Below are 19,396 nucleotides of genomic sequence, written 5' to 3' on the forward strand. Positions count from 1 at the left end.
ATCCACCAGTCTTTAATTATTAAAGAAAGGATCAGAAAGAAGGAGAAGCAAGGAGCAAGTCAGATAAAGGAGGTATTTTCAGCCCCCAAGGAATATGCGTGAGAATAAAAGGGAAGTTGAGGCTCTTTCACAGCGTTGGAGATTAGCATGTTTCTGACAGAAACTGGGTGATATATGAATCAAGTAAACCTCAGCCATGCACTTTGCCTCGTGAAAAATCCTGAGAAGCAGATTTCAAGAGCTGAGTTAAAGTTGGCTGAAAGTATGCCCGGAATGGGGGCTGAAGTTAGAAACAGCTGGATCTGGGACAGAATCCAAGGCGAAGCATTCATGATTGATGACTAAAATTGAGTCTATCTACAGCACTTTTATTTCAGGTTGCATTAACTCTTTAGCAGCTGTCAGGGTGTGAAAAGATGTGCTCAGGAAGGCAATGTTGCTGATTAGACCTGGACTCCCCCAATCTCAAGATATTGATAATTCCAAGGTGTGGCCATCTCCATTCTTGGACATTTTCTCTTCCCTTTGCTCAGCAATTAATGAACCCATAAAATTAAATATTAGTTAGCTGATTGGTTTACTTAGTTTAAATTCCTATGCTAATGAGTTTGAAATCATTGCAATGAAAAAAGAATGATATTTGAAGAAACACAGTAGTACAGAAAGGAGAGCAAGCGAGCAAAAAAAAAAGAATATTATCCTTGTATCTGTGCAATTTGTACAGCAATTATAAGATTAGCAGAAAGAGAACAGGAAGAGATGGTAACGTGAATTAAAAACTGCAAGATGGAATACTAACAATGTAAGATCTGCAAATGACACAGCATGATTAGCTGAAAGAAAAAGGAACAAAATTCATGTAAGTAAAAATGAAAAGTGAAGAATCTAGGTTACTATTAAATATTAAGAAGGTGGAAATGATGCCAAGCAGCTTTCTTAGGGAATTCAGCCTGATGAAGAATGTAGATGGTATCTGGGACCCAAATAGAGGTTGAGATGGCAAGATGCTAAAGAGGTGGAGAGGACAATAATCCTAGGGAGAAAGGCAGTTGGCACACTCGGATAAGCTCATGAAAGAGAAGCATGTTTTTATGATAGCAAATATTGAAAGTGGAAGGGCAATGGCTTTTTCTGGGCCTAAAGCAAATAGCAAATCAGTGAAAGCTTGACGTTGTATAAGAATGAGAAAGAGGAGAGATGCCTTTGAGTTACGGATTTGGAGACAGCTGCTGAAAGGATCAAGTCTTCAAGAGCCAATCAATCAGGAATTCGAAGCAGGATCAGCAGCTCTTTTATGGCATTGACCAATACATCTAAACTTGGGGTATTCAAAATGATGGATTTGGAAAAGCTGTGGATGCCTGGGATAACAAAAAATTACAAGGTAGTTTCTGAAAGAGGGATGAATTATTAGAGGCAAGGTTGTGAGCATTGGGCTGTATGTATAGAGAGTAAGGAAGATGACTGTAAGGAGAGTAAGGAAGATGAAGGCAAGCAAGATCAGGATGAGGGACATCTGTTTCTCTCTGTGTGAAACCTTTAAGTCCATAATAGACAGATAGTATCCAGAAGTAGTTCAGATGGATACTTCCCTAATTCTCTGAATTGTACAAAGGAGGAGGCGTAAAGCCCTAACAGACTTGCAAGATTCTGTTATTAAAAACATTCTCAATAAAAGTAATTTATCCTTCCTGTTTCACAGCTGCAAGGATCTCGAACCCTGGGTCTTGAAAGCTCAAACCTTTCCAGCTGACAAGCTCAGCATTTTTAACTGCTGAGCCATCATATCCCCCACAATTAACCCGCACTCATATAATAAGGTGGAAGGGAGTTGGCAGAATTGAGTGGAAGGGCAACAGGGGAAGTGCCAAATAAATTACACAGTGGATCCATTTAGTCCATTTAGATATCAAGGGTTTTGTTCTACTTAAAGGGAACAATATTTTGGGGTGGTGGGTGGTGGTGGGGGAATCCAAACTGTTTCTTTCTGTGGAAGGTTAATACCCACCCCAAAATCCTACCCACCGAAGTCCCATTCACTATACCAAGCCATGCTCATTCATTTCATTAAAGAAAAGTTCCTTGCTGCTTCAGAATACAATGAGCGCTTCATAAAATTATCTCAGAGCTGTGCCAAAATGACAAGCATTTTTTAATGAGTGTCCAAGCAAAACACTCCCCTCTTTCTGAAGGCTGCAGGGCTAGGAAAGAAAGAGGGCCAGTCAGTGGAGAATCGGCCCATCGTGTTTCCCAGCCGTCTCAAGCATTGGTGAGCTTGGTATTTGGGGCACTGTCCATGTTCCTGTAGAAAGTTGTTTGGCTTCAGTGAAGTCAGAGGTCTCCAAACTTGGCAACTTTAAGACTTGTGGACTTCAATTCCCAGAATTGCTATGGTGGCTGGAGAATTCTGGGAATTGAAGTCCACATGTCTTAAAGTTGCCAAGTTTGGGTTCCCCTGAGTTAAGTCCTCACAGAACCCAAAATGGCAGGCTCTGGAAAAGAGAATTCTTAATAACAACAATAACGGCGGCAGCAGTAAAACCAATAACTCTAATGAACACTGATCATGAAGGTTAAAATATGTGGGAATGAGGATCATCGTCAATGAGGAATGGAAAAAAATGAATTCAATGAATGGACAAGCTACATTGATCAGAAAAAGCATTGGCTTAAAAATTGAAATGAGATCTCTTTGGGCATCAGGATTTTATACAGAGATGGCGAATATCAGAGCCAAACTAGAGAAATTTTTTTTAATCCCTTTTGATACTAGAACTCATATTCATTGAATGACAAGGGCTATCAAATTCAAGGAAACGACACTGTTTCTCCATGACACTCATTTTATTTCTGGAATTCACTTCAACAGAAGTATACTTAAAACCACAAACATTTATTGATTTTCAAGGAAAATTTGACAGATTCTCTTTGGGCACAGAAGCATCCAAATCTTTCAAGACCAGTTGGGATTTTTGGTAAGGATAGTGACAGAAGAAGGAAAGAAAAAAGGAAACATTTTATCCCGCTCCCTATACAAAAATGTTCAGATTTGGGTGAAATGTAGACTCTATTTGAATGTGTTGCAAGTATGTGACATTCCTTTCACAGATCTACCAATTCCTGGATGGGCAACTGCAGTGGAAGGAAACCAGGGGTGGGATTCAAATTTCTTAACAACTGGTTCTGTGGGTGTGACCTAATTTGTGGGTGTGGCTTGGCGGTCATGTGACTGGCTGGGCATGTAAAGATTGTAAATATTTATGTAAATATTGAATTTTTTATTTTAAAAAGGAGAAACCTTTACCCCAAATCTGGCAAAGCAGGCAGGCAGATTGAGTTGCTTGCAGAATCACAGGGTCACCCCGAGATCTACCTTTCCGCAATCTGCTGCCTGAGTCTGCACTGAAAAATAGAAGCTTCAGTCCTAAGGAAGGTTCAGCTCTGCTCTCAGGCTGCTTCCCCCCACCCCAAAATCCCCTGAATACTACCCCTGACTGGGCTTCAGGGACGCCTCCTGGGTGAACCGAAGCAGTACAACAGCAATTTAGATTAGCTAGAAAGCAAGAAATCTGATGAGTTCTTGCTTTCTAGCTAATCTAAATCACACTGCACAGCCGATAGTCAGAACAGCTGATCATCAGGAAAAAAGGAAAAATAGCAACTTACCCCAAATTAGGTGAAGGCATAAGTCAGGCAAGTTGGATGACGCACATGTGAGATAGGAGTGACTTGGCGGGGCAGGGAGGGGGCGGGTGGGGAGGGGAGGAGCCAGCCAGTGGTGTGATTTGTCAGTTCTCCAAACTGTGCAGAATTGTAACAACAGGTTCTATAGAACTGGTCTGAACTGGTAGAATTCCACCACTGAAGGAAACAATCCTTCAGGTAAATTGGACTTTAAATTCAACTTGGAAACATGCTGAAACCTGTAACAATATGAGCTACAAAACTAATTTTCAACCCCACTTCTCTTTCTCCTCCTTTCCTTCTGCTTCCCCCTCTCCATCCTCTTTCTCCCTCTCCCTCTCCTCTTCCCTCTCCACTCTATCCTTCTCCTCTTCCTCTCTCTCTCTGTTTTCTCCCTCCCCTGTTCTCCTCTTCCATCTCCTCCTCCTTTAAAAAAGAATCTCATTTTTTTTGAGACCTCAACAGTGATTTTTCAGTTAAGAGAAAAGAAGAAACTTTTGAGATTTTTTTTCATATCAGAAAAGATAGTCAAACCTGCTCCTTTGCACCACCAACTCTCCCTGTGTGCAGACCAATCTAAAATTGGTAGGTTTTTTTATCGCAACTGCCACAAAAAATGCCTACAACACGTTCTAATGCTATCCCAAATCAATGTTTGCAGGCACTTTTCTCAAAAGGAAGAAAAATAAGCAGAATTTTAAGGCTGTTTAATTTTAAATCCCAGGCTGTTTAATTTTAAATCCCACACAATGTATTTCTCTGAAACTGGATACCGTTCTTAGCAAAGATTGCCTCTACCATATTTGCAATTCCCATCAATATTGTGGGCAAATAGCAGGGTTAATAAATCTTTATTATGAGTCTTCCAGACTCCCTTTGCAAAAGATTCCAACCAGTTTGTCCTAAAATGTTATTCTATGTCAAAACATCTTCATCATATGGATACTTCATCTCTTTCCCAATTCTTCAAAACTGGATGATCCTTATTATTCCGTTTTTAAAATGTCTCTGCAATTTTCATCCTATTCTTAAAAAAAAAAGCAAATAGTCATTTTTGTTTTTCCCATTCTAAGTAATGGAAGGCATAAATTTTACTTCTGAATGAGACCTAAATCAAAGTAGACATTCTGATTTTTTCAGACTGAATTATTACCTACGCTGAAGTATCTATTTGAGGTGTGCATCTAAGAGCAAAATAACTTCTTCATCAAATTTATATTTGCTGTTGATTTCCAACAAGCATGGCTGTCTTCTTGGAACAACTTTATAATCATAGAGGAGTCACAACAGCAGAATTTGGAGTTGAGAGATAGGAACATGAATCTCCACATATTACAAAAAGGAATCACTGCAAAGAGAATTAAATTGAAACAGAGAAAAGAACCATAATGATATTCAGTATGTTTATTTGGATGTCAATGCAATTATATTCTACTGTGGTTACACCTAGGCAACATCCTAAGTAGAATTCATTATATTTCATTTTTAAATCATGTTTAATACCTCAAATTGTTTTCCATTTTAAATGGAATACTTGTTGTGTGTCTTCAAAGAGTCCTGACAGATGTATAAGAAAAATTCAGAGAATGACATACTGTAGCTTGTTTTTGAAGAAACCTGTTAGTCAGTTTTGTCTATAAAATGACAAAAGGAGCCTCACAAGATTGATTCCAAAGCTTAATCTTCAGATCGCAATAATAAAGAAATGCTATGTAAATCGATAACAGTAATGTTATTTATTCAGTCAATGACCAGGAAAATTAAAACAAAAACAGAATGAAACAAATTGATGCAATAATACATTAACAACTAGCAAAATGAATCAAATATTATGACACTCAGCCCTCTTATCATTGTCTTTGCTACCCAAGTGATAAAAAAAAACTAAAACATGAATAAGTGTAAAATAAAAACGATATATCCCCTGACTCTGTAAATCATAAATGCTGTGTGCATTTTCTTTTTTTAGAAGTACATTTTTAATGCTGGTGTGATCTGCATATAGTAATGCAATGAATATGGGATCAAATCAGAATTAATACACAGAGACAGAGAGACAAAGTGAGCGAGGAGAGAAGGGGAAAGCACTGTAGACCAAGTATATTTCGATAAAATAGTTCTATATGTGCTGTTTAATTAAACAGCAGTCATGAATATTTCAAGAAAAATATATACTTTCTCTCCCTATTAAAGTGAGAGCTCTCTGTTTTATTATTACAGACATTCCTGAAGAAGTGGATGTACACAATCTAACATTTTCAGTCTCACTGGGGTGCCATTTATTATCGCAAACTTATCATAGCATTGGAAATCAGAGGTAAAAACTGTACAACGAAGTATGTGGAAATCTCAAGTGAGCAGAACAGAGCAGAAAAGTGAATTCATGATCAACCACATGAAGATAATTATCTGAATATTTAACAGACTGTCATAGAAATGACAGTTTCTTCCCTTCAGTTTGAACTTTCATCTATAAAACAGACAACTGCAGACTTTAGGATTCTCCAATCTGTGAATTATTCACAGATGAATGTTTGTAGAGACAAGTTTTATGGGGGAAAAAATGGACATAGGTTGCTTTTGGAAACACCGGTGGAAGAGATATTCCTAGAATGATCGTGATAGACATAAAAAAAGAATCAGAATCAGATCCAATCAGCGTCTGCCTAAAACAAAAATAAACCCCAATGAAACTCGAGAATTACTTTTTAGCAGGAAGTCCTTGATTTATGAATATCTATTTAGTGATCATGTGAAGTTACAACAGCACTGAAAAAAAGTTATTTTATGACTCTTTTTCACACCACTTGACCCCAGGATGGTGTGGCCATCATAAATATGAACCAATTGTCTGAATTTTGATCTCGTGGCCATGGGGATACTGCCATGGTTGTACATGTGAAAAACAGTCCTAAGTCACTTTTTCCAGGGCTGTTGTGACTTCAAACAGTCACTAAATGAACTGTTATAAGTCAAGGACTGCCTATATTACATCACCTAGAGATAAAGAACACGAAACTAGCACATTGGAGAATGGAAGAAGAGGAAGAGGAAGGAGACAGGAGGTTTCATAGCATCTCTAAATTGTAGATCTTCAGAAGAAATGTCATATTTTAGATCCTTATTCAGTTTTTCTGCTCATAAATACATTTGTATAAACAATGATAACACCACCTTGTTAAGTAAGGCAAACATGATCAGAATTTAGTCAAACCCTCCCTAAGTAATGAATCCTTCCAGACTCTTTGCTAACCTGCCAATTTTTCAGCCAATGTTCTTTCCTTCTCTTTGAAATATCGTTGACTTAAAGATGCACTTCAGTTCTCCAGGATTTACAATATTTCTCATGCGTTACATATTCCATGAACTTTAAATTAATGAGTTTAGAATAAAGGAGACCCATTTCATGAAAATTATAACAGAAGTTACCACCGGTAGCTTTCCACTTCCTATTGTAATGCTTAACATTTTCTAGCTGCATGACTGTCATTGTGTTAACATTCTAATTTAACATGCCCAACCGATTTCATTCCCTAATGTGCAGCTCAATTCTAATTTTTGCATTACAAAATATAAAATTCTCTCTGCCAATGGAAGATTTTTAAGAGGCAAGATAGAAATTGTTTGAAGTTATTAGAGGCATTGAGATTATCTCTGCACTTCAGTTCTCCAGGATTTACAATATTTCTCATGTGTTACATATTCCATGAACTTTAAATTAATGAGTTTAGGATAAAGGAGACCCATTTCATGAAAATTATAACAGAAGTTACCACCGGTAGCTCTCCCCTTCCTATTGTAATGCTTAACGTTTTCTAGCTGCATGACTGTCATTGTGTTAACATTCTAATTTAACATGCCCAACCAATTTCATTCCCTAATGTGCAGCTCAATTCTAATTTTTGCATTACAAAATATAAAATTCTCTCTGCCAATGGAAGATTTTTAAGAGGCAAGATAGAAATTGTTTGAAGTTATTAGAGGCATTGAGATTATCTCTGTTTAAGAAATGAACTCAGCAGAGAGTAGGAAAATAGTTTGGCCAAAAGGTAAGACTGATTTTGGCAAGCAGGCTTATGGGCATCAGATTAAGGCCCCTTTGTGTTTCCCCACTCATTGATGTACATAATTCATTCACACAAACACTCCATTAAAGCATATATATGAACGTTAAAGCATATATACAAACAGCAATTAATTAGTGGAGGATGAATGGAGGCTTTTATTAGAGCTTTGTAGGCAACAAACTTCACACAAGAGAAGAGATTTCTTGAAAATGATCAATGGTTTGGAAATATAAATATCAATCAGAATAGAGCTGGAAGGGGCCTTGGAGGCCTTCTTGTCCAACACCCTGGTTGAGCAGGAGACCCCACACCATTCCAGACTAATCGTAATTTCTCACTATCCACTTTGGGCATATTCCTTCGAGTGGAGTGGGGTGATTCAGAGCAGCCAGGTTGGCATGGAGGCTGAGTGGGGCTGTGTGGATGGAGTGGGTGGACACGGCCAGTTTGGCATGGAGGAGTGGGGGAAGCCGGTTCTGTTAGATCTGGGAGGATGGTTCAAGAACGGAGGCAAGACTCAGATAACAACAACAGCTCTTTATTAGTGACTTCAGATCTGAGCAATCTATCCCAGCCGCAGCAGCCCCTTATATAGGGCTGGCTGCGGCTAGGCAGCCAATGAAGGCGATTTGAGTTTGCCGGTCTTGGCTGGGCCAATCGCGGCAGCCCGTTTACTAGCCAATTGGATCAGTCTGCGGTGTCCAATCTGCTATTTGCGGGCCAATCAGAGTTGCAGGCTTTCGAGCCTGCTAGTCCGGAACAGGTTCAACACGGATGACTCAGCATGGATGACTTGGCACAGCCATCTTGGTGCAAACCGGGGGGTGGGGGGTGGGGACACAGTTGGGTAGTTGGTGCTGGGTCAGCACAGAAAAAGTCACCCTGGATGTGGGAAGAAAAACTCTGTGTCCCAGCAGAAGATGCACCAGCCAGAAATGGGCTACCTGATGGGACATGGGAACGAAGGGACCTCGTGGTGAGGGGATTCCCAGCCATGGGACAAGTTGAACTGAGCAGTGAGGGGAAGAGGCACCCCCACCACCCAAGAAACGTTGCTTTGTTCTGGGCCTAAGGTGGGTCTCATAGGGCTGGCTTGTAAAACTCTGCAAGAAGATAAGAATTAAGTCACAAGAGATTGGATTGTTTCCATCGGTCTCGGCATGTAAGTGTGTAACTTCAGTACAGGGAACCAGAAAATTAACACTTCTTCTGTTTCCGTCCCTGTAAGAAAAAGTACAGTAAGTTGGTCAGCCACTGCATATGTGTTATTATTAAAAATAATATCTAGCAGAAAAGAGGAGGAGGAGAAGGATGTGGAGAGAATCTAAGGCTGATCAACCCTCTGCAGCGAACTTCTCCCCATACATACCCCGTTTTCAGTGGTTATCAGTTAATTACATGCCACTTTATATTTAATCCATGTGGCCATTAGCTCTACTAACAACACAACCTACCCACAATATGCTAGAGAGGTAAGTCGTGAAATTAGAGGCTCTTTAGAAAAATGCCAAACATCTGGCATCCACCTGCAGCGACAGGATCCCAGCAGAGAGAAATATGTTCAGCATTCCCAACAAGATCTTCATAAAGAAATATTAGGGTTATCTTCTGGCTTATAAAAATATTGGAGGCTTAAGGAATGCCCTACACTAGTTTCTCCATTTCGCAGGAATTTTTATATAACTTTTAGGACTTTAAAGGAACGGTTTGTTACAATTCTGGGCTTCTTTGCTTCCTGAATTTTGCCCTCTCTTCCACCCCATGAGAGGCTGCCGTGGCTTTACGTGCAAGAAGAAAGAGGCCAATTTGTTTGTCTTAAACAGGGTGACCTAATTGCTCATTGACATAGTCAGGAGCCTGTAAGCTGGGCCTAATCAGAATATTCTAGACAATCCAACAGTTATTTGGAGTGATATTCAATTATTCCCCCAGTCCCAGCTAGGTCCTCAACCAGCAGGGGTTAAGAGAGGATTTTAAAAGAATCAAGATGATGCCTGCAATTATATATTTCTTTGTTTTGCAAATGTGCTTTGATTGTGCAGTCCTGGATACATGCAGACTTTTAAAACCCCAGTAAGGAAGTCTCTGGATTGCACTTAAAATATAGAATTAAAAGCCACCACGATCAGCTCTAGGAGGTGAGACAGCTGTCTCTGAAGAGCATGGAACCTATTTTAAACCATAAGTACAGTTTTTATAGTGTTTCCATAGGGAAGCATGAGTTTTGGCCAAAGTGGGAGCAGAAGAGCCTACAGCAGAATGAGGTTTTCGGGGCTGAGTAACCTCCTGAGAACTGCCGCCTGCCTCAGGATAAGTCATAGGAGGAAACTGGAAAAATAAATATTAAGGTTCACTCTCAAGTTTATAGTGAAGTCCGCTTCCAATTCCTGCCTTGTTACATGTGTAAGTACATTGTATGATCAAAACTATATATTGAAAGCGATCTCAAATATCAGCTATCAGCAGCAAATGAACATGCTTGCGATGAACGACATGTGGTCACAAAAAGGGCACAAATATCAGGTGAAAATTTCAACATTTTGAAAGAAAAATGTTACATACATCTTATTGGTAATTGGAACAAGGATAATGAGATGAGTTGGGATTAAAACGAGGCAATAAGATTATTTCCTAAGTGCTGTGCTGACACTTCATGGCTAGAACTCGAGATTTGCTTTAGCACTCTACTAAAAGCCATCGCTTGATTATTTGCACGTGTGAATAAATCAGCAGAGATAATCTGCTAGATCGGGGGGGGGGGTCAAACTCGCGTTGTCACGGCAGCATCACGTGACATATCGGGATTCCCCCCCTTCACTAAACCAGGTGTGGGTGTGGCCAGAAAGTGATGACACATCTGGTCCGTGGGGCCAGGAGTTTGACAGCCCTGCACGAGATAAAGAGGGAGTCTTTTTTTTGCAAACACTTTTAGGTTTGTTGAAGGGATTCCTTAGAGATGCATGATACTAGAAAACTATCTATTACCTTCCATGACAATGATGATTTATGATGATTAGCAGTAGCAGCGTAGGGCATTGTTACTTTAGCCAGGACACCGCAATGCTATTGCAGAGTAGTAGTTTGGCTGCCACTTTACCAGCTCTGTCATAGGAAACACTTGCACACTTCCTGAGGTGTGCCACAGGAAGGTGAGCTGGCTTCACACCAGGGAGAAAGAAAAGGTTCTCTTCCTGCAGTATCAACCAGAACCCTGCAGGCACTTTTCAAACGGGCATTGGGAAGCTTCAGAGCCAGCAGGAATCCGACTGCCAGCATGGAGTGCCAGCTCGTCTCCCCACCAAAGTGATACCTATTTATCTACTCTGAAAATGCTTTCTATGCGAGTAGATAAATGTTTAGAACATGTTAGTTGGACAAAAGGTGCAGGGAGTGATAGGAGCTCATCCTGCAAGGCAGTGCTGGGACTCGAACCGCCAGAGCTGGGACCATCTCCAGCATCATTAAGCTACTGAGCCACTGCACCTCTTGCATAATTGAACTTAGGAAAAAAGCTGCTAAATGACATCTGCCACCAATTCATATATAAGATAAGATCAATATTATTACAATGTCCATATTACAGATGGAGGGCATAGAATTTGAGCTGCAAAAATCAGCCAGGTGGTTACAGGTAGTCCTTGATTTATGACCACAATTGAGCTGATTATTTCTGTTGCTGAGGCAGTTGTTGAGTGAGTTTTGCCCCATTTTGCGACTTTTTTTCCTCACAGTTCTTAATGAATCACTGCAGTTCACTTGTCAGAAGGCCACACAAACATGGCCACTGCAATTGTCACAAGTACATGGCAGTTGCCAAGCATCTGAATTTAATCCCATGGCCCTGAGGACGGTTCAATGGCTGTGTGAAATACAGTCACAAATCACTTCTTATTTTAGTACTGTTGTAAGCTCAACCGGTCACTAAATAATCTGTTGTACATTGAGAATTCCTCCTTCTGATGATTCTGCTCCAAAATGCGTAGCTTAGATGAAAACGGAGAGGTTTGCTGTAGCATCAGCTTTGCAGCAACTGTGGGATTACCATTCCCTGAATACATGCTACCCAATGAGGTGCAACAGGGAGAATAATTTTCATGGATGCAATCGGTAATTTTTAAGGTATTTAGTAGGAAATGAATCCCTGGCTCAGAAAAGGCTGCAGTAGGGAATAATGCTAGTAAATCAAACCCAGGCGGCCTTATAAAGTGTTCTCCATTGCCGATCCTTTCAAGTGCAATTTGCTTCCTGAAGAGTCAAGGCATTATTGGGACTTCATGTGCTACGATTTAGCTATCCCAGGCTGTTTAATCTGGGCAGTTTTCACACACATGGCAGTGATGTGTAGTTGAGCAAGACCAGACCTGGGCAAAGGGATCTCATTAATCATGCAATTTTGAGGGTGTCACCTGCACTTTGTTCAGTCATCTGTTTCTCTGGAATGCTCAGATTTAGAGCCGCTTCAAAGACCTGACACTTTTCCCCACTGAACAGGAGAAAATTGGAGTTTCCTCTCCAATGTTGGTCCGTTTTTCCAGAAGATGAGGATTTTAGCAGCTCTGTGATGTTTCCCTCCAACCAAGCTAACGGGGAAAATCTTTTATTCTGCTGAAATTAATTCTGTCAGGAGTATCTCTTCACACGGAGCTCAATGTTTGATATGAATTGGCTCCCCTTTCTCTGATGGCATTCCCAAGGAGATGATGGACCTCATTTACATTTCCACTGGGCAGCCCTGTCTAACTTCCAGCTGGCCAAGGAGGAAGAGGCTCTCAGTTTCCTGCTCCTTTAGAGCCCAAAGCCCTCTTTGAAGTCTTTCACTGCTGGGCTAGAAAATGCCAGATGACCACTAGGTGGCTGCGGAAAGTTGGCCCTCAATATCTCTTTACTGCCCTCTAGTGGAGGTCCAGATACATTAGTCCTTACTATTGATTATGTTATTATTGTCTATATCCTGTTTATTTTTATTCTGCTGTGTATCCGTGTTTGTGTGTGTTGTTGTAACTTCACTGTATTTTCATTTCTGTTCATGTTTGAATGAAGGTTGTTTCCATTAGGCATGGTGGGATTTTTGATTCCACCAAAAAGGTAGAACATATAAATAAGTGAGAACACAGGAGGAAGTCGGCTTTTATTGTTACACGCTCTGTATTTTCAAGTGGTGAGAATCTCCAGAGGCAGTGGATTATTTTACTTCAGAGAGATTGGGGAGGGGGCAGAGACAAAAGTCTTCTGTCTCTTTAATATTTGTTTTAGTTACAAATATACAAACAAACCATACTGGAAACAGAGGCCTCTAGCAGGTAAAATAACACAGATTCTCCTCCCCAAAGGGAGCAAATGCATAACTCACAGCTTTCTTTTTCTTCTTGCCTCCACATTCAGACATCAGAGGGGACTCGAAATGAGTTTTCCCTTTCTTCTAAGTTTGCTAGATGCAAAATGATTTGGGGTGGATGGTCCATTTAGGAAAATGAAGGTGCTTATGTCCAAATACTTGACTTGCAATCAAAGTGATAAGCTCAAACCCAGCATCCCTCCTAGCCCACGGTGTCCAAAAATGCTTCCGTGGCTGTATACTGAGGTGCACAGAATGCTGTTACCTCCCCGCTGAAGTGGTACCTATTTATCTACTCACATTTGCATGCTTTCGAACTGCTAGATGGGCAGGAGCTGAGGCAAGTGAGGGGAGCACAGCCTCTTAACCACCGAGCCTTAAGAGATACTGTAATACACCCTTACAAAGTTATGCAGGGCTTTGGTTTGCTGAAACCAACAGTTTGGATGAAGTCTTCAAATGATGCTGAAATGAACTAGCTTGATTTCCAGTTGGAGGGCATTCTATGATCCTTGGAGCTGTCAAGTGCCAGAGAAATCAGAAGATTGGGGGAGTTCAAATGGGTATAAAGATTTATTGTACGTGAAAGACTCTCAGACAAGAGTTTGAACTACTAGCAGTCCAAGTCAATTGGTGGCAGGTAAAAGTCAATGAAATTCAAGGTGGGCTGGACTCAGATCTCATGTGTGGATGTATGGTCCCTCCTTCGGACTCAGCCTGGTCACCTCCTACAGGAACTAGGATACCAAAGATCATGTTGTCCACCTTCCAGGCCACGTCCTGCTTCCTGTGGTGGGAAGCAAAGAACTAACACAGCAGATCTTAGCATTCAAAAAAGGTTTCCTCAATGTATCTCAGATAAGACAGCAGGGACTTCACCTGGAAGGCAATCCTCCTATGGAAGGCTAGAGATAGGGTGCAAATCAAGGGGGATGGATGTTGAGTGGCAACTGTTGCCACACTGTTGCCTGTATAATAACATAACAATAAGGAAGTCAACACAATACGAAGAACAGCAACTTGGTAAGAAGATCATGATTTGTCTAAGGAACTGGAATTTACTGGAAGGAGGCAGAAAAGGCTCTTTAGATATTGAAGAGCAGATGCTCACAAGCTCAGCAACTCTGGCATTGAATCAGAGAATAGAAACAAAGATATCTCACTCTCTAACTTAAGCAAAGCTTAAAGGTTGGAAGTCACTAAGGACTTCAGGAGATTATCCGTCATCCATTGGGTCACGGCTACCCCAAGGGTGCTTTTTCAAGAGGCAACTGGACTTTCTGATTTTTCTTTGAAGATGTTTTGCTTCTCATCCAGGAGGTGTCTTTAGAGTTTCAAAAGTTTTCAAAGAAAAACAAGGAAGTCCAGTTGTCTCTTGAAAAAACACCTTTGGGATAGTTATGTTTTAATTCAGAACAGAAGCATAAAAAAATCTTAGGGAGGTATTGTCTTAAAAAGTATTATAAAAGGTCTTCAAATATTCTGTAGCAACCAAATAAAAGTTTTAGAACATCCCTTCATCAGTGTTATTGTCTGTTAAGGACTTCATACCCCCTATAATAAGGTAATTAGATCCTATTTATTTATTTATTTTTGTCAATTGCTTACAAGATAATAGGTATGAATACATGGATACATATAAGAAAAATAAAAAAAATAAAAAATGTATCTGAGATACATTGAGGAAACCTTTTTTGAATGCTAAGATCTGCTATGTTAGTTCTTTGCTTCCCACCACAGGAAGCAGGACGTGGCATGGAAGGTGGACAACATGATCTTTGGTATCATGGTTCCTGTGGGAGGTGACCAGGCTGAGCCCGAAGGAGGGGCCATGGATCCCCACATGAGATCTGAGTCCAGCCCACCTTAAATTCCATTGACTCTTACCTGCCACCACGTTGGTGCGCTTATGTACGCTCCACAAACAGAACAGAAAATATCTGCTGATATTTGTCAACCTGAAGTAGTTTGTGTGGTAGTTGTGGTAAATCTTCATACGCACTTTTAACTTTCTCATCTTTTCATTTCAAGCGCCATCATGGACACACCTTCTAATTTCATTGGAGCTCATGATTCCCCTGCCCCCCCCCATGTGCCTCTCTTTTAAACATGAAATATAACTCTATCTGTGCATTTTGAGATACATATTAATGTCTTTCCATCAGTTTATGAATGTAAGTGTCATGACAAAATAGATTTATAGTCAAATAATATATCACTTTAATTATTAACAAGGGAGAGAAGTGAAGTGTGCAGCAAGGAAACAAATCAAAATATGATTATGTGTCATGAAGTGGTATCTAAAAGATATTCTTGGCATTGTTAGGCTAGATTCTGAGAAACTAGGTGAAAATATTTATTTAACCCATTCAGTGTGCCACAAATACTTAGCTTCATTCAGGAATATAGACAAAAGAGGTCCCGTTACTGCATAGTTCCACCAAGTGAAATTACAGGAGAGATACACACAGAGTAAAGAAGAGAGATAAAGAGAAGGAGAGAGAGGCTTTGCACTCATTCATTGTAAAAAAAAAATCTTAGCTAAGGAATCATTTTGATAGTACAGTACCAAATACAAAGTCACTTTGGCTGTTTCAGGCAGAATTTAAAACCACAAATTCCCACTTGTGTTTGCCGTGTGCATAAAAATTGGGTTTGCCTGCATTATTGATTGGGAAGAGTGCCTTATGCCATAAACCTTTCACAAATGCACCATCCTTTCATACACAGGACTTGTGGTACAAGTCATTATGAATTATACTTCAGGGCTGGCTGGACTGGGTTATAAAATGCGCTGAAAATTCAGTGTGTACATCTCATTGATCAGGATTCGGATCAATACTCCACTGAAGGAGAAAGCTGGAGGAACAGCTGTTTTCTGTTCTCTCTTCAGAAAAGGGAAGGAAAAGATTGCTGTGGACTCCCAAATAATTACACAACACAGATTGCAAGAAAAAGACCTTTGTTGCCAACTAGCTAAACTAGATCTCAGAGACGCTGCATGAAGTATTGAGTATAAGTTAGTCTGGATGTTGAGGAATCCTCATGACACAATGCAAGAAGGAGGCACATTTTAACGCATGTTATGGGGAGTGTGTATCTGTACCTTAAGATAGTCTAGTAGGTGCCATGGATGCCACCAGGTTTCTCTTTACTACGCTTGCCAGGGTGAGTATGGGTGATTACAAAATAAAAACTTGCCATAAGTTCTTGCTTGCAGGAAAATAGCATTTATTACAGATATTTCAATGCATCATTGCTACTTTGGGGTGCCATTGTTTGTAGTTAATCTATGTAATCATCATGCAGCATCTAACTAGTAGTTTACTAGTTGGTTATTGTTATTTTATAATGTTTAATTGTTAATTATTCTTGTTTGTTATCATTGTCACAGACAACAACCACTTGGAAAGACAATGGCTCTCCCTGGCAAGGCCTCACCCATAAGGGCTTGCTGGACTTACAAAGTGAGGCACGTTATGGAAGCACAACACAAGTGTGAATTGTGCAAGCCTAAAGCCATCGGTGCAACAACTGCGGTGTCGACACATCTCTAGGCCTGGACAGTGTCTAGAACTAAGGAGGATTTCCTAACTGTGGAACACAATTCATCAGTGAATTGTTTGAGAAAATTCATCATTTCTCAAAGAGAGGTACATTTAAGGGCTCCTACTCCTTAGTAGCTGCTCTTGATATCCTCCTCCCCCACCCAACCCTTGTCCTCCACCCAAGGATGTTCTCTTCTCTATCTGTTTTAAGGTGAAAGTTGTTCTGTTTTCTAAATTTGTGAGTTTATCCAGTAAGTAGACACGGGAGAATTGAAAGCGGTTCTCAGCTGAAGTTACCTATAACTAATAAAGCAGCTTTCTCAAGCTTGCCTTTGCAGATTGGAGCAACTGTATGTGTGCATATAGTAAAACTAACGTCTTGGTTTTGGGTTAGAAACAAGCTCTCTAAAAGATCCTGTATTCTCAAATAAAATCTTCTCCAAGAGGTTGACATTAGCATTCCGTGCTTCTCACCATTCCAATTTATGTTGGATATTCAGTCTCTCTAAAATAGGGAGAAAATATGAATCTATAAAGCAGTTGGCTGATGAACTGAGTGAGGCTCCTAATGGGGTTATAAATTGAGAGTAATTGGTTTATGCGATTGTTATGAAATCTCATTTGAACCTGTAATTTGGCAAGAGATTGGAGCTAATGTTGTCAGATCATTTTCTCTACAATCAGCTTAATTTTAAGTTCCCAGATCTAGCTATTCTGAATAAGTGTGATGCAGTTAATTCTCAAATACAAAAGCAGGAAAGGAAGCCATCAAATGGAAATTATGGGACTGTCAATAAAGTCACTTGAATTTTGCACGGTGAGAGGAATACCCAACAATTTAGAAGATAAGCTCAAGAATGCGGAAGGAATTTGAGAGGCTTGAACCCTGGGCCCAATCTAACAAAACACAATTCAGTGGCAAGAAAAGCAAGGTTTTACACTTCAGCAAGAAAAATCAAATGCACAGTATAGAATAGGTGGTACATGGCTCAGCAGTAGTAACCCTGAGAAGGATCTAAGAGTCCTAGTGGACAAATAGAATATGAGCTAGCTAATGGGTTGCAGCCACCAAAAAACCCAGTGCAGTTGTTGGCTGCAACAATAGAGGGTTGGTACCAAGTTTACACGAAATGTCTGTACTGTTTTATACTGCTTCAGTGAGACATATTTGGAGCCCAGTTTTGGTCACCACACTATAAAAAAGATGTTGAGACTCTGGAAAAAGGACAGAGAAGAGCAACCAGGATGATTGGGAGACTGGAGGATAAAACATATGAAGAACAGTTGCAGGAATTGGGTGTGTCTTGTGTAGTGACAAGAAAGACTAGGAGAGCCAGGATAGCAGCCTTCTAGTATTTGTCGGGCTGTCACAGAATTGGAAGAGACCTTGAAGGTCTCCTGCTTGAGCTGGAGGTTGGACTAGAAGACCTCCAAGGTCCCTTCCAACTCAGTTATTCTGTATTCCATATTCTAGTAATTTCAAACAACTGGAACCACGGAAGCACTTGTGTGGATGTGTAGCATAAACAATTCATATTATGAAGCCTATTGTATTCTGAGTTTTGCTTGCAGGAATAACACCAAGAAGTAGCAACGTTTTTAAATGAGCAACTGTTCTACTGGTTAAGCAGTGTTTATCAGCCCCTTCTGGGAAATTGTCAGATGTGTGGGATCTCTGCTCCCAGAATTCCCCAGGCAGCATGGCTATTGCTGAGAATTCCACAGATCAACATATTTCCACGGTTAATAAATACTTGATTGGATATTCTTGATCTCAATGGACTATTCTATATTTTAATATAGGATAGTCTCATTTATTTATATGCGTTATTCTCAGATGTCTCAATGTCTTAATTCTGGACTTGATATCAAAATATATATTAAAACTTTCTCCAGGAAACAGTCTATGTTCATATATTCTAAAGGGTGCCTGGTTGCATATCACATATGTACAGTGAAAGCAATTTACCCTCCAGGTCTGGATTCATAGAATGGATAGAACTAGCATAAATAAATAAATGATAGCTCAAAGCAGGTTAATAATATATAATATTTGTTCTCGGAATAAAATATTTGTGCAAATCTCTCTTCATATTTGTATCTCCGTGATGGTGCGGTGGTTAGAATGCAGCATTGCAGGCTAACTGCCCACTGCCAGGAAGTTCGATCCTGACTGGCTCAAGGTTGACTCAGCCTTCAGTCCTTCCAAGGTTGATAAAATGCTATTAAATACACTATAGAATTGAGGATAAAATTAAAAAGCAATCTACCAACTATAGTATTTGATTTCTAAGAAATATTTCCAGGAAAGTTGTCATTCCTTTTCATTCCTGATCATATCCTAGAGGGTTTATTCTAGATTTATTGGTTGAAATGTCCTTATTCTCAAATTTGGGGCTGTTCTAAAACTGATAGAAATTGTATTTGCTTCCCAACTGGTGAAGGAGACATCTGTAGACATTATTATTATTATGATAATATGCTTGGTTTCAGTAATGTTTGTAAAGCATAATGAAATATATTGTTGCTCCCAAGGTTAATTTTTAGCCATGTATTGCAATTTAAAAATTACTTGCTTACCAATTAAATTTCAGCAGTGGAGAATATAGCAAACAATAAAGAATTTGTATCTCAAATTATACAGTCAATAGCTTTGTTGACTAACATATGGAATTGCCTCACCGAGAAACATGTTTTCGAATGCCAAATCTGATTTCTTATCTTGAATGTTAAACTTGTAACTATATTATAAATCATTTACG

Source organism: Pseudonaja textilis, chromosome 6, assembly GCF_049901715.1.
Source record: "Pseudonaja textilis isolate UNSWEBS1 chromosome 6, rPseTex1.2, whole genome shotgun sequence".
Lineage (NCBI taxonomy): Eukaryota > Metazoa > Chordata > Lepidosauria > Squamata > Elapidae > Pseudonaja > Pseudonaja textilis.